General features: G+C 37.3%; 1 pseudogene; it reads right to left on the bottom strand.

Annotated features, from left to right (window-relative positions):
- Window positions 1–11,082: 11,082 nt before the first annotated feature.
- The window catches only part of LOC132650896 (zinc finger protein 431-like), a 35,656-nt pseudogene continuing 31,605 nt past the window's right edge, over window positions 11,083–15,133 (bottom strand).

The following is a 15,133-nucleotide window of genomic DNA, read 5'->3' as shown; positions in this document are numbered from 1 at the left end:
CTCAGCATTGCAGCCAGGGGCTGGCGGGCTAGGCGGGTCGGGAGTGCCTGCCCGTGTTCAGACAAGAGCTTCTGTGCTGGCTACTGGTACCCGGGACCGCCCCCTTTGGCCACCAGTGATGGGAGGGCGGGAGCATATTGTGTGGAGTTCCTAGGGATACACTTTGCGCCCTGCATCCTGAGGAAGAGTGATTCAGGCCCAGGCCTCCTGGAAAGGAAGTACAGAGAGTCCAGTTCTGCCTCCTGCCTGCCCTGGGGCTCGTGGGGTGGGGGAGCTGGGACATTCGGGTCGAAAGAAAGCAGGGTACTTGGAAAGTCCACAGAATCCATGCACATTTCTAGGAACATTGTTTGAGGACCTATGTGCAGGCATTCCAGAATGAAGTGACTCTTCTTAAGTAAAGACAGCCACTGCAGGTGCTCTCTTTCTCTCACTTAGCTTCCACGTGATTTGATTGTTCTCTTTATTCCTCAGAGAATTCTTCATAAGGAACAGTTTGGCAGATACATTGTTGTTTATACTTTGATGGACTTGCACAACCAGGAGTATGAAGGGTTCATGCCGGCTTATTTTCCTATTTGTATTTCTTTGTGTTGCTATGTGTAGATAATCAGGATGTAATAACAAGGTTACTGTAGAGCTGGGAAAGCTCTTTTATTTCAGGTTTAATCCAGTTTTACACTTGCAAGGAATTTTAGCTACCAGCCCAGCATCCTCTTGTCTCAGGAGGTGCTTAGGTTGTTTTTGGATGATTGTTAGTCATTGGTAGCACTAGTGTACTAATGTTCTACTCTTCTCTCTTTTCATTGTTTATTCATCCCTAAGAAATTGTTTAGGAGAAGGAACCCTTCACATTTTTTTTCTCATTATTACCTAATTGAGGTCATTTAAGAGAATCGCTTGCAGGTCGGTAGGATGGCTTAGCAGATAAAGGCTCTTCCTGGGCAAGCCTGGAGACCTGAGTTTGATCCCTGAATTCCTGAAAAGGTGGAAGGGACAGAGTTGTCATCTGACCTTCCCATGTGCTCACTAGTATTCATCCTTTACCTACATCATGAACACTCCTCCCACTCACACATACACAATAAAAAAATAAGACTGTGGGCTGTATTTAGAGAATCTTCTTGCTGCTCCAAAATGTCATGACATTTCATTTTTCAATCTCTTACATAGTCTTATCCAGACTGCCAGTGTGGAGAATCAGCTTTGTTTTTAATCTTGTTCAGTTTTCAGTTACATTGTTCTCCTTACAACAATTTTATTTAGTTTGTTTTTTTGAAACAAATTCTCTCTACAGAGACCTGGTTGTCCTGGGCTTCCCTATGTAGACTAGGCTGGTGTTGAACCTACAGAGATCTGCCTTCCTCTGCCTCCCAAGTGCTAGAGTTAAAGACCACGTGCAGCTTTCCCACAACAATTTTGAAACAATAACAAACTTGAAGATTGTTCCAACTATGTACAGTTAATTGCTCTTTCACTTTGGACATTTTGAGAGGAAGCTGCTGACCTTTTGCCCTGTCACTCAGAATGGTTTAGTGTTGATTTTATACAAACAAGAACTTTGTCTTACATAATGACAGTGCAGTTATCAAAACGGGTAATTCACAATGACACATTATTGCATTTAATTTGGGCTATGTTGACTATGTTATTATTCACATAATTGTCGAGGAAGTTGGTACATTTAAGTGTTGTATTGTTTTCTTATCTCTTTAGTCTCTTTCAATATGGAATAGTTCCATCATCTTTTTCACGATCCTGTCACTTTTGATGACTGTGGGTCAATTGTATTTTGTTTTCATTAATTTATTTATTTGTTGATTTTACATCCCACTCACAACCTCATTCCCTCCTCTCCTCTGAGTCCCGCCCTCATCCCATTCACCCATTTTCCCCAAATAGCCACCAACCAACCCACCCTGTCACATCAAGTTACATCAGTATTAAGTGCCTCCTCTTTGACTGAGGCAAGACAAGGCAGCCCTGCTAGAAAAATGGGATCCAGAGGGAGGAACAGAGATAGGAGCCCAAGTCAGAGACAGCTCCTTATCTAGTTGTTAGGGGACCCACTTGAGGACAAACAGCCCATCAATTTCATATGTGGAGGGGTCCTAGGACTAGTCCAGGCATGTTCTTTTATTGGTGGTTCAGTCTCTATGAGGCCCCATGGTCCCAGGTGAGCTGGATATGTAAGTCTTCTGGTGTACTACCCCCCTCCCAGGTCCCTAAATCTTTCCTCTAACTCTTTCAAAAGACTCTCCAAATTCTGCCTAATGTTTGTTTGGCTGAGGGTCTCTGTAACTGTTTCCATTATCTGTTGGATGAAGCCTCTCAGATGATAGTTAAGCTAGTCCCCTATCTACAAACATAACAGAGTATTATTAACAGTGTCAGAAGTTGAGTTTTTCCCATGGGTTAGGTCTCAAGTTGTGCCAGTTATTGGTTGGCCATTTCCTCAATCTCTATTCCATCTTTTATTCCTGCATGTCTTGTAGGTGACAAATTTGGGTGGAGGGTTTTGTGAGTTGATTGGTGTCCCCCTCCCTCCACTGGCTAAAAGATGGGTCCACTTCAGTCTCAATATCCCTGCTGCTGGGCATCTCAGATACACAAGAGAACCACATATTTTCCCAGGTACCTCCAGAATTTCAGGTCTTCATCTTATCTCAGAGATGCTGCAACACTAATTTCCCTTCTCTCCTAGCCCTCTCATCCCCATCTGCACTTTTCCCCCACCTGATCCATCCTGTTTCTCTCTTCATTCCCTCTCCCACCCACTTCCTCTCTCCCTCCACTTCCCATGTCTGTCCCCTCCTTAGTGGGATTCAAGTATCCTCTCTTCTACCCTCCATGTTATTTAGTTTATTTAGGTCTGTGGGTTGTAACATGGTTATCTTGTACTATATGGCTAATATCCCAGGTTAGTTATTTTTATAGTCTCTCTATAAGCTCTCTGTGTTCTCATGCATCAATACATAAACTGGGACAAGGGTATCACAAAAGTGTAACACATTGTGTCCTATCAGGTGGGACATATTTTCACTTTGCTTACTTGTAATCAGTGTTTTCCAGGCTTTTCTGCTATACAGTTAACACCCTGCACCCCCATGAGTACCTTGACATTCTGTGTCTTTGGTGCTCATCAGAATGTTAATGCATTTGCCATACACTTACATCAATATGGATTCATGATTTATGTGTCTTCTGTAGTGGACTTGACTGTTACTGTTTGTTTTAGTCTGCTGGAGCTAAGTGACAAATGATTTATAAACAAAGGCTTTACTTTTCATAGTAGTGAACTCTGGAAAGTCTAAAGTTAAATTATGAGGTCTAGTTGGGTCCATGCTTGTCTACAGTCATGTTCTCACTTTAAACTCAGTGTTTTAAATGGCCACATGATTTTATAGGATCTCTTCAATAAAGTTATGAACCTATTTATAAGGGCTTCACCTCCCAGACCTGAGTACCTCCCAAAGATCTCATACAGTTATGTTACTTTTGGTCTCAGGACTTCAATACAGGAATTTTGGGAGGATATAGATATGCAGATCATTTTGATGTTTAAATTGTTTTGTCATTTGACCAATGAGAGCTTATATATCTGGCTTCTGTGTCTTTTTTTCTTTCCATTTTTCCCTCCATGTCCCCTCCCTCCTCCTCTCACAATCCCATTCTCCCTCCTCCTTCTCCACACATGTGCCTCCCCAAGTCCACTGATAGGGAAGGTCCTCCTCTCCCTCCTTCTGATCATTGTCTATCAGGGCTGATCAGGAATAGATTCACTGGATTCCTCTGTGGCCTGGTAAGGTTGCTTTCCCCCCAGGGGGAAGTGATCAAAGAGCAGGCTAATCAGTTCATGTCAGAGACAGTCCCTCTTCCCATTACAATGGAACCCAGTTGGACAATGAACTGCCATTGGCAACATCTGTGCAGGGTTCTAGTTTATCTCCATCAATGGTCCTTGGTTAGAATATCAGTCTCAGAAAAGACCCCTGTGCCCAGATATTTTGGTTCTCTTGCTCTCCTTGTGGAGCACCTGTCCGCTCCATGTCTTATTTCCTACTTCTTTCATGAAGTGCTCTGCACTCTGCCTAAAATTTGGCTACAAGTCTCAGCATCTTCTCTGATACCCTGCAGGGTAGAGCCTTTCAGATTTCCTCTGTCGTAGGCTCCTATCACATTCCCTGTTTACTCCCTCTTCTGATGTCCATCCTCTTTGCCTTTCTGAATGAGGATTCAGCATCTTAGCTAGAGTCCTCCTCCTTCATAAGTTTCTTTAGTTGTACAGATTTTAGTATGTTTATCCTATATTATATATCTAATATCCACTTATGAGAGAGTATATCCCATGTGTGTCTTTCTGCTTCTGGGATACCTCACTCAGGATGATCTTTTTCAGTCCCCATCATTTGCCTGCAATTTTCATGATTTTCTTATTTTTTTATTGCTGAATAATATTCCATTATGTAGATGTACCAAAATTTTTGTATCCATTCCTCAGTTGAGGGGCATTTGGGTTGTTTCCAACTTCTGACTATTACAAATAAAGCTGTTACAAACATGGTTGGACAAATGTCTTTGTTGTATTCTTGAGCAACTTTTGGATATATGCCTAGGAGTGGTATAGCTGAATCTTGAGAAAGCACTATTCCTAATTGTCTGAGAAAGTGACAGATTGATTTCCAAAGTGATTGTACAAATTTACATTCCTACCAGGAGTGGAGCAGGGTTCCTTTTTCTCAACATTCTCTTCAGCATGTATTGTTATTTGAGCATTAGATCTTAGCTATTCTGATGGCTGTAAGGTGAAATCTCATGACTGTCTTGATTTGCATTTCCCTGATGACTAAGGGCATTGAGCATTTCTTTAAGTTTTTCTCTGTCATTCGTCTATTGAGAATTCTCTGTTTAGCTCTGTGTCCCATTTTTTATTGGATTACTTGAATTGTTGCTGTTTAACTTCTTGAGTTTTCTATATATTCTAGATATTAGCCCTTTTGTCAGATATAGGGTTAGTGAACCCTATATTCTTTCCCAATCTGTAGACAGTGTCCTTTGCTTTACAGAAGCTTTTCAGCTTCATGAGGTCCCATTTATTGATTGTTGCTTAGAGCCTGTGTTGTTGGTGTTTTGTTACACCAGCCAAGACACAAGACCTGAGAAAGATATTTTCCTGGCACAGTCAAGAGGAGCACAAGAGGCCTTTCCAAAGCAATGATTTTCTTCAACAAAGCAAGCACCAGGATTTAACTTAGGGCATGTGGATATGTTCAAATGTGGGTTCCCTACTCAGAGCCATGCTAAATTAAGTCATATTCTGAAAGTGATCATATTGTAAAATCAGAAATAAAAAGGCACTTTTGGCTCGAAGTCATGTGGAAATATGTGTAAAATTTTTAAAATGGACAGAAATGACACTGAGATGTTTAATTGTGATCACAAGTTCTTAACTGAAAATGAAGTAAATGAGGCCATGAAACTAGACTGCACAGGAGGCAATGCCATCTGGTAATCATGACGTCTGATCTATGAGGGGGATGTTTCAATGCTACTTTTCTCACTTACACAAAGGACAGAGAGCACAAATTCAGAAAAGTTCTAGCATCCCTGTGTATACTATCCCTCAGGAAAAAAATCTATAACTTTAAATATAGTTTTCATTTTGAAATCATTTTGATACATGATATTTCTACATAGCCATGGCTGTTTTAGAACTGTCCATGGAGCTGGGAATGGTGGGACACACCTGTAATCCCAGCACTCAAGGAAGAAGAGGCAGACAGATTTATGTGATTTTGAGGATGCCTGGGACTACAAAGTGAGTTCAGAACAGGCAAAGCTACACAACAAAGTTGTGTCTCAAAAACAAACAAACAAAAACAGAGAACACACTCTGTGGAACAATCTGGCCTCAGTCTCAGAGAGATCAGCCTGCCACTGAATCCTAGGTTTAGGATGAGAGGGATGCACGTCTGAGCCAAGCTGTGATTTTTAAGTGGTCTATTCTTGAATGAATGAATTAAAGGATAAAATAAGATGTACAAAAGAACCATTTTCCTTTTAATGAACAGCAATAAGTCTTCAAATTCTACCAAAAAAAAAATTCTGTCATCTATAAGTGGCTGCATTGCTTTATTAATTTCATAATTTATAACTGGATATTAGACATATAATATAGGATAATCATACTAAAATCTGTACAGCTAAAGAAGCTAATTAAGAAGGCAGACCCTGGGTAAGATGTTCAATCTTCATTCAGAAAGGCAAACGGGATGGACATCAGAAGACAGAGAAAACAAGGATCTGGACAGGAACCTACCATAGAGGGCCACTGAAAGACTGTATCGAGTAGGGTATCAAAACATATGCTAAGACTTATAACCAACCTTTGGGCAGAGTACAGGTAATCTTATGAAAGAAGGGGAAGATAGAAAGAACTGGAGGGGACAGGAGCTCCACAAGGAGAGAAATAGAAGGAAAAAATCTGGGCACAGGGATCTTTGGAGACTCATACTCCAAACAAGGACCACAAATGGAGATAATATAGTACCACTGACAGATTTAACACATTGCACTTCAGTGTCCAACAGGGTACCCTAGTAATGGGAAAAAAGACTGTCTCTGACCTGAACTGAGGGCCTGGCTCTTTGATCACCTCTGCTTGTGGGGGAACAGCCTTACCAGTCCACAGAGGAAGACAATGAAGACAGTCCGGATGAGACCTGATAGACTAGGTTCAGATGGAAGGAGAGAAGTACCTCCCCTATCAGTGGATTGGGGGAGGGGCATAGGAGAAGAGGGAGAGAGGGTAGGATTGGGAGGGGATGAGGAGGGGTCTATAGCAGAGATACAAAGTGAATGAACTGTAATCAATAAAAATAAAAATAAATTTAAAAATGCTGGAGTGTGTTTGTGTATACATACATGTTATTGTGTATACGTGCTAGTGAGAGTACAAATTATTGCTATTTATTATCTACATCCCATATATAAGTTCCTGACATGGAACACATAGAGTCTTGGCCAATGACCACACTGGCCCTTATTTAGCCTGAAAATATATTTATGTATCTGCTAGTGTGTGAATCTGCATATACAGCAGCCCAAATATAGAAACATTAGAAAAATCTGTAGCAGTGACATGGACTACTCAGAGATTGAGCTCAAATCATCAGGCTTAGCAATAACTAATAATTTACCCACTGAGACAATTCTCTGACATTCACTTGCAGTTTTGAGAAAGTCTTATGAACAAGTCTTTACTCCTAAGAAAGAACCAAAACGAACCAAAATGAGACAGGAGTGTATAATTTTCATTTGCAAGTAGCATTTATTATTCAAATCATTTTATATTTTTCCATCCTCAGATGACAATATATTCATAATTTGAATAAAATACAATATTGTACTGATGTAATGTTTCAACTAAGTTTTATGAATCTCAATGAGCTTAGTGGGAAGACTTTGTGTTGTGCAAAACTGACAACATAAACTTGAAGATCATATAAGTATGACTAAAATAAACCCCACAAAGTGTCACACAGTCTTCATATATCTGTCATAGCCTAAGAATGAATAGTCCACTAAACACACAACATGTTTTGAAATAAATCTCATTGCTGTTACATTAATTAGCACCTCTTAGATAAATCTCTAAGAAGGCTAGATAAATCTCTAAGAAAGCTAGATAAATCTCTAGGAAGATGATGGGCACATAAACACACAAAGACAAAGTGTAATCACATAATGGAAATTAAAACAAATTCTTAAACAAATATATGTTTATATATAGTAAATATGGGAACATGTAGAAGCATGGAACTTTAAACAATATATACATATATATACACACACATACTATTAACCATTAATTAAATATTGATATCCAAGCAAGGACTAAAAACAAACATCTTAAATGAATTTGTGAAAACATAAAAAAAAATACCACACATTCTCAGAGACCCTTCTTTTAAAACTATGATCACACACTGCCTGATATAAATAAGCAATGGACCACATAGATGATGGAGATCCCATTCTATACATTGCACAGAAAAATACCTATTACCAGGTTGAAATGCATTAAAACATGAATAACCACCACAGAAGGAATATCAGAACAACCTAATAAACTTCTGTGAATGGATTTGCTACACATACAGAAAATTCAATCCCTACTCCAATGTTTCAAAATTCAGACCACAATCAGTTGGTGATCTCCTCCATTACATTTAAGGGAACATGGTAAATAATTTACTTCCTGCAAGGTTATGATAAAAACCTTCGAAAAAGTTTATTTTCTTGAAAGTAAATATATTTATTATGTCCCAAATAATCAATTCTTTTGTATAAATAGGGTTCCTTCCTTTTATGAATTCTTTTGTACTTCCTGACGTCACAATGATCCATAAAGATTTAACATATTTACAGTACTAGAGACATGGCTTTGCAGTTAAGACAAATTTCATTCCCAGGACCTAGGTTAGGTTTTGAGAACTTTCTATAATTCCTGGTATAAGACAGTCTCGTCTCAAGAAGAGCAGATGAAAAGGTCTGGTCTTCATGGAAACTAGAATGGAGGGACACATAAACACACAAAGACAAAGAGTTATCACATAATGGAATTTAAAACAAATTCTTAAACAAATGTATGTTTACTCACAAATGTTTTACTTATATAAGCATTCATTACTGAACACAGGTGTTGAGGCAACTACAGGCTTACCTACAAATATTTTCTTCATCATGAATTCTTTCATGTAACAGAAATCAAACACATAGGTTTGAAGTCATAGAAATGAATCGTTCTCAGTTGGTGGTATCATTTTTGAAATTTTAAGAAATGTATCTCTGTTGGAGAAAGTATGTTATTTGGGGGTGCTTGATAGTTTTCAGCTTTATACTTTCTGTAGTTCCCACTCTCTGCTTCATGCTAAAGGTGGAGGTTGTGAGCTCCAAGTTTCCTACTTTAGCTGCCATGTATGACACTTGTTTTGCCCAATTTAAAGTGATCCCATATCCTCTCTCATATCATAAGGCAAAGTAAACATATTTGGAAGTTGCCTTAGACCTTGTGTTTGGTCACAGAAAATGCACTAATACGCAACATAAATTTTACAACTGGCTGATTTATTTCATGTAATTGAAGTGAATTGTGAAATAAAAATGGATTATCTTATTGTTTCAATTCATATGCCTTCGGTCCATGAATCTTCAATTGGAAACAAAATAAGGATGGATGTCACAAATACATGCATACATTGTTGACACTTGTTAGAATTTTCCTGCAAAATAATCTAGTGTAATTGAATGCAAGTTGGTGGGTCAAAGAACTTAACAAATCTTTTATTCTAATAGATGTTCTACAGAATGAGTTCTTTTAGGTTCTCAAAGACTACCCTGATATGCAAAGGCTTTAAGATGTAGCCCACACAGTAAGGCTTTTACTCTTATATAATGGTAGCATGAAGCAGAAAACCTTACCATACTGACTACATTCATGGGGTTTCTCTGCAGCATGACATTTTCTCATGATTTCAAAGAAAACCCTATGAAAAGGATTTACCACATTGCTTATTCAGAGGGTTTCACTGCAGTGTATGTTCTTTTATGTATTTGGAGATAACTGTATTAAGAAAAGGCATTATCACATTGAAGACATGTGTAAGGTTTCTCTCTACTATCTGCTCATTTGTATACTTGAAGATGATTTTATATGCAAAATATGTAAATGCAAATTGTATGTGGGAAGATGAGAAAGCAATTTGTCCTAAGTATTTCCTTTTAGTTACCAGCATTCATTGATTTATAGGATTTAAGTTCATAGTCCCTAGGAAAGCTGTAGACTTCTCAATAGCTGACCGACTTTAATTACTTAGCTTTTGTTGCCCAAAACATGACTGTTCCATACCATGATTTCTGGACCCCTAACATAATGACTGACCCAAACCACAGATTCTCTTTACTAAAACATAGTACCTTTTCCTAACCACAAAAGAACAAATGGATATGAATGTTTTGACTGTTAAAGCTACATTTTGTGTCAGGTGACTTCCTCAAAGACATAAACAAATCCCATATGCCTAAACCGTGACTGATGGAAATAATTCAGTTGTAAAACGCTAAAGATGTTTATGATTTTCAAACTCAGAACCTCTGTAACTTTCTGGCTTATTGGATGGTTAGGCATCACAGTTCAACATTATGTGTCCTTCATCAAACTGGATGACAATATTTTCTTTTCATCTGTATTGACCTGTTTGAGTTGTATTGGATTCAGTGAACAGAAGAACACAAAAGCCTTACCATATTAATTATATTCTCAGATTTTTCTCTCCATTTTGAAACTTTTATGAGGATGTAGAATAAAGATATGTGTAACGGTCTCCCATTTTAACATTCATAAATTTTCTCTCTGTATGAATTCTTTCATGATGACAAAGATTATACAAATGTGGAGTAGCTTCACCATGTAAATACACTCAAAGTCTTTCGTTCCAGTATGAATTCTTTCATGATGTTGAAGATGATTGTGAACAGCACGTTTTCATTAGATGACAGGCTTTACCACATAAGTTACATTAATAAGGTTTCTCTCAAGTGTGAGGTCTTTTATGTATTAGGAGATGACTGTTACATGCAAAGGCTTTCACACATTGATTACATCCATAAGAGTTCTCTCCAGTGTTAGTTCTTTTTTGTATTAGGAGACTACTGTTACATGCAATGGCTTCACCACCTTAGTTACATTCATAAGGTTTCTCTCTAGTATGCGTTCTTTATGTCATAGGAGATTACTATTACATCAAAATGCTTTATCACATTGGTTTCATTCAAAAAGTTTCTATCCAGTGTGCTTCTTATATGTACATGGAGATTATTATGGCATGCAAACTTTTTCACACATTGGTCATATTCATAGCGTTTCACTTCAATAAGTGTTCTTGTTCAAGATAAGTCTTACATGAAAAGACTTCATGACATTAGTTATATTAATAAGGATTTCTGCAACATGGATTTTTATGTCTTCAGAGAACACTTATCTACGAAGGTTTTACCACATTGGTTACATTCATAAGGTTTCTCTCCAGTGTTTGTTCTTTTATGTATTAGGAATTGACTGTTCTGTGAAAAGGTTTTACCACATTGGTTACATTCATGAGGTTTTTCTCCAGTGTGAGTTCTTTTATGTACTAGGAGATTACTGTTCTGTGCAAAGGCTTTACAACACTGGTTACATTCATAAGGTTTCTCTCCGGTGTGAATTCTTTTATGTACTAGGAGATTACTGTTCTGTGCAAAGGCTTTACCACATTGGTTACATTCATAAGGTTTCTCTCCGGTGTGAATTCTTTTATGTACTCGTAGATTACTGTTAGATGCAAAGGCTTTACCACATTGGTTACATTCATAAGGTTTCTCTCCTGTGTGAGTTCTTTTATGTCTTTGGAGACTACTGTTATCTGCAAAGGCTTTCCCACATTGATTACATTCATAAGGTTTTTCTCCAGTGTGAGTTCGTTTATGTACTAAAAGTTTACTGTTATATGCAAAGGCTTTACCACATTGGATATATTCATAAAGTTTCTCTCCAGTGTGAGTTAATTTATGTATTAGGAGATGACTGTTACGTACAAAGGCTTTCCCACATTGATTACATTCATAAGGTTTTTCTCCAGTGTGAGTTCCTTTATGTCTTAGGATATCACTGTTAGATGCAGAGGCTTTACCACATCGGTTACATTCATGAAGTTTTTCTCCAGTGTGAGTTCTTTTATGTACTAGGAGATTCCTGTTCTGTGCAAAGGCTTTACCACATTGGTTACATTCATAAGGTTTCTCTCCAGTGTGAATTCTTTTATGTACTCGTAGATTACTGTTAGATGCAAAGGCTTTACCACATTGGTTACATTCATAAGGTTTCTCTCCAGTGTGAGTTCTTTTATGTCTTTGGAGACTACTGTTATCTGTAAAGGCTATAGCACATTGGTCACATTCATAAGGTTTCTCTCCACTGTGAGTTCTTTTATGTTTTTGGAGATCACTGTTCCATGCAAAGGCTTTCCCACATTGATTACATTCATAAGGTTTTTCTCCAGTGTGAGTTTGTTTATGTACTAAAAGTTTACTGTTATATGCAAAGGCTTTACCACATTGGATATATTCATAAGGTTTCTCTCCAGTGTGAGTTCTTGATGTATTAGGAATTGACTGTTACGTACAAAGGCTTTACCACATTAATTACATTCATAAGGTTTTTCTCCAGTGTGAGTTCCTTTATGTCTTAGGAGATCACTGTTAGATACATAGGCTTTACCACATTGGTTACATACATGAGGTTTCTCTCCTATATGTATCCTTTTATGTCTTAGGATATGACTTTTATTTGCAAAGGCATTACTATATAGGCTACATTCATAGTGGTCCGCACCAGTATGCATACTTTTACATGTCTGGGGACTACTGTGATGTGCAAAGACTTCATATTGAGTATCTTCAGGGAGTTTATCTGCACATTGATTGTTTTCATACCTGCAAAGATAATTGGCACATATGACAGCTTTTCCACATTCATTACACTAATGGATGTTTTTGCCACATGACTTAATTTTGCAGTTTGAATTAAAAGTAAAGAATAATTACATTTTGAATTTTCATCATTATTTTTACATTCACAGTGTTCTCCTCTACTGGTTGTTTTGCTGAGCCAGCAATCAGCTAAGTACTGATGAAATCATAGTGTTGTTAGTTCTATGGCTGATCACCTGTCGTATATTTTGTAAACCTTTGCTCTTCCTTACTTATCTATTGGAAATAATAAAGAGCTAACAAGTGATAGCAGGGTGCAAAATGCAGGACAGAACTTCTGAGTGAGAAAGGGTTGCTGGGAAGAAGAAAGCAAATGACACACCATTCACCAGCATGACAGTGAGGTTAACAGATGGACATGACCATGAACAAAGAAGTAGAGCTGGCCATGCATCCGGACACTGTGCTAGGTTTGTGTTAGGGAAAAAAAGGTTCAGAATCTGCCCAGTAAATTGCCTAAGCTTTAAAAAATTAAAAAGCCTCTGCATCATTATTTGTACTGCTGGAAGCTCTAAATAGCCCATATAAAGCATAATAGGTATCAATTTTTAAACATCTACTCAAAATGGGGACTACTATACCTTTTAGTTGTTCTGGGTGGTACATTGTTTCTTTCAATATACACATATTAAAATGACTTGTACTCATTGTGATATATGATATAATTATTAAAATAATAATAATAAATGACATGGTTCCATGATGCATTCACACATTTGATTTTTGTTCATCACAGACATGTGATATAGGGATTATGGTTTTTCCACAACAACATTCCTGACTCTAAAAAAACTGCCCTTCTCACAAAACTTAGCAACATTACTACAAGTATATGAGTAACCCCATTTTATTATGGATGAGTTGATTAGTATAATCTTTTGGATATACTTTCATCACCTATTTACTGTGAATACATTTAGCAATATCTGAGTTGTAGGATACTAAACAAATTGCAGTTTTACCTCAGCGCTAATGAGTAAACAATTTAAACATTGATCTTGTGTGAGTATTATTTCCTTGCATTCTTTCTTAGAGGAGTGCCTTGCAAACACACATCAAATACCTAACGTGGACGTACATAGTTTAGTAACAAGTTAGTCATCATCAATAAATACACTTAAAACAGATCATTTACACTGTCCCTTCTCTTTCAAACTTCCAGAACATATTAAATTTTTTTTCAGAACCATATTCATATCAGCTTACAATGAAAATTACCTTGTATGTCTTCTAAAATTTTGACAATGCTCTTCTATATTATGACTTTCCCAATTGTATCCTAAAATACAGTAACAGAAAATGTATGCTTTATTATTGGAAATAATACAAAGTTTAAGTCGTGATCTATGGTCAATCAAAGATCGATTCATCTAATTCTTCCTCATCCTCAAGAGAAATTACAGAAGCACATCAATAATGAATAGTGTTTCCCCATATTTTAAGAAGTAAAGAAAATTCATTGCCCTGCCTATTGCAGTGAGGTTCCTGTAGGTCTCTAGCATCACATCTTTGTAGAGATTCCTTTGGGAAGGATCCAGCAAAGCCCACTCTTCTTGAGTGAAGTTCACATGCACATCATTGTAGGTCAATGCAGTCTAAAATATCCACACACATGTACAACAGAAAGTATGATACTTAGAATACTGGAAATGTATCCTTCTTTTACAATATTTTCAATGTATTCTGGTGGTTCTTCTACTTAGTTTCTGACACACAAGTTGTAATGTGATCACCAACTCTTTTTCGGAGTAAACTCAAGAGTGAGGTTCACCCCTCTAATTTCTGCATCCTTTTAGTAGGATATAGGCTTACAAGAGAAATGTCAATTAACAGATAAAGAGAGAGAGAGAGAGTAAAGAGAAAAACAGTACAGAGCCCACATGAGAAAAATAGTATAAATGATTCCTGACTCTTATAGAATGGGCAGGCTGGGTGTATTATCTGATGACTTTAATTCCAAAATCACTCAGGAAACAGAGGCTGGTGTATTTCACAGAGGTGGACGGTAGACAGCTCTTTGCAATAAATTCCAGGACACTCAGGGGTACATAATAAGATCCTGAACAATATGCAAAAATTAATCAAACAAACAAGATAAAAAACCTTAAAGATCTTTCTCAACTTTTTATAAAGAGTTACACATTCACTCCAGTTCTGCATACATGTCTAGAAACCTGAAGTACCTCATTTTAAACTGTAATATTAATATGATCTTTTTAAAAATGAAATGTATGTTTGAACAATTACAAAAGGAGAGATGAAAATATTAGCAATGTAAATGTTGATCATAAATAAGCAACATGGGTATGGAGGTATGGCTCAGTAGTTAAGAACACTGTCTGTTCTTCCAGAGGACATGGGTTAAATTCCCAGCACACATATGACAGCTAATAGCTGTCTGTAACACAAATATATTCAATAAAATACTCGTAAAACATATGCAAGAATACATCAAAGATATACACGATGAAAAAATTGGCTTAATCTTGGGAATACAGGGAGAGTTCAGTATATGAAAATCCATCTGTAATTCACCATATAAACT

This window comes from Meriones unguiculatus, assembly GCF_030254825.1.
Source record: "Meriones unguiculatus strain TT.TT164.6M chromosome 13 unlocalized genomic scaffold, Bangor_MerUng_6.1 Chr13_unordered_Scaffold_34, whole genome shotgun sequence".
Taxonomy (NCBI): Eukaryota; Metazoa; Chordata; class Mammalia; order Rodentia; family Muridae; genus Meriones; species Meriones unguiculatus.
Note: the sequence above shows the minus strand (reverse complement) of the source record. Positions and strands in the feature narration are given on the sequence as shown.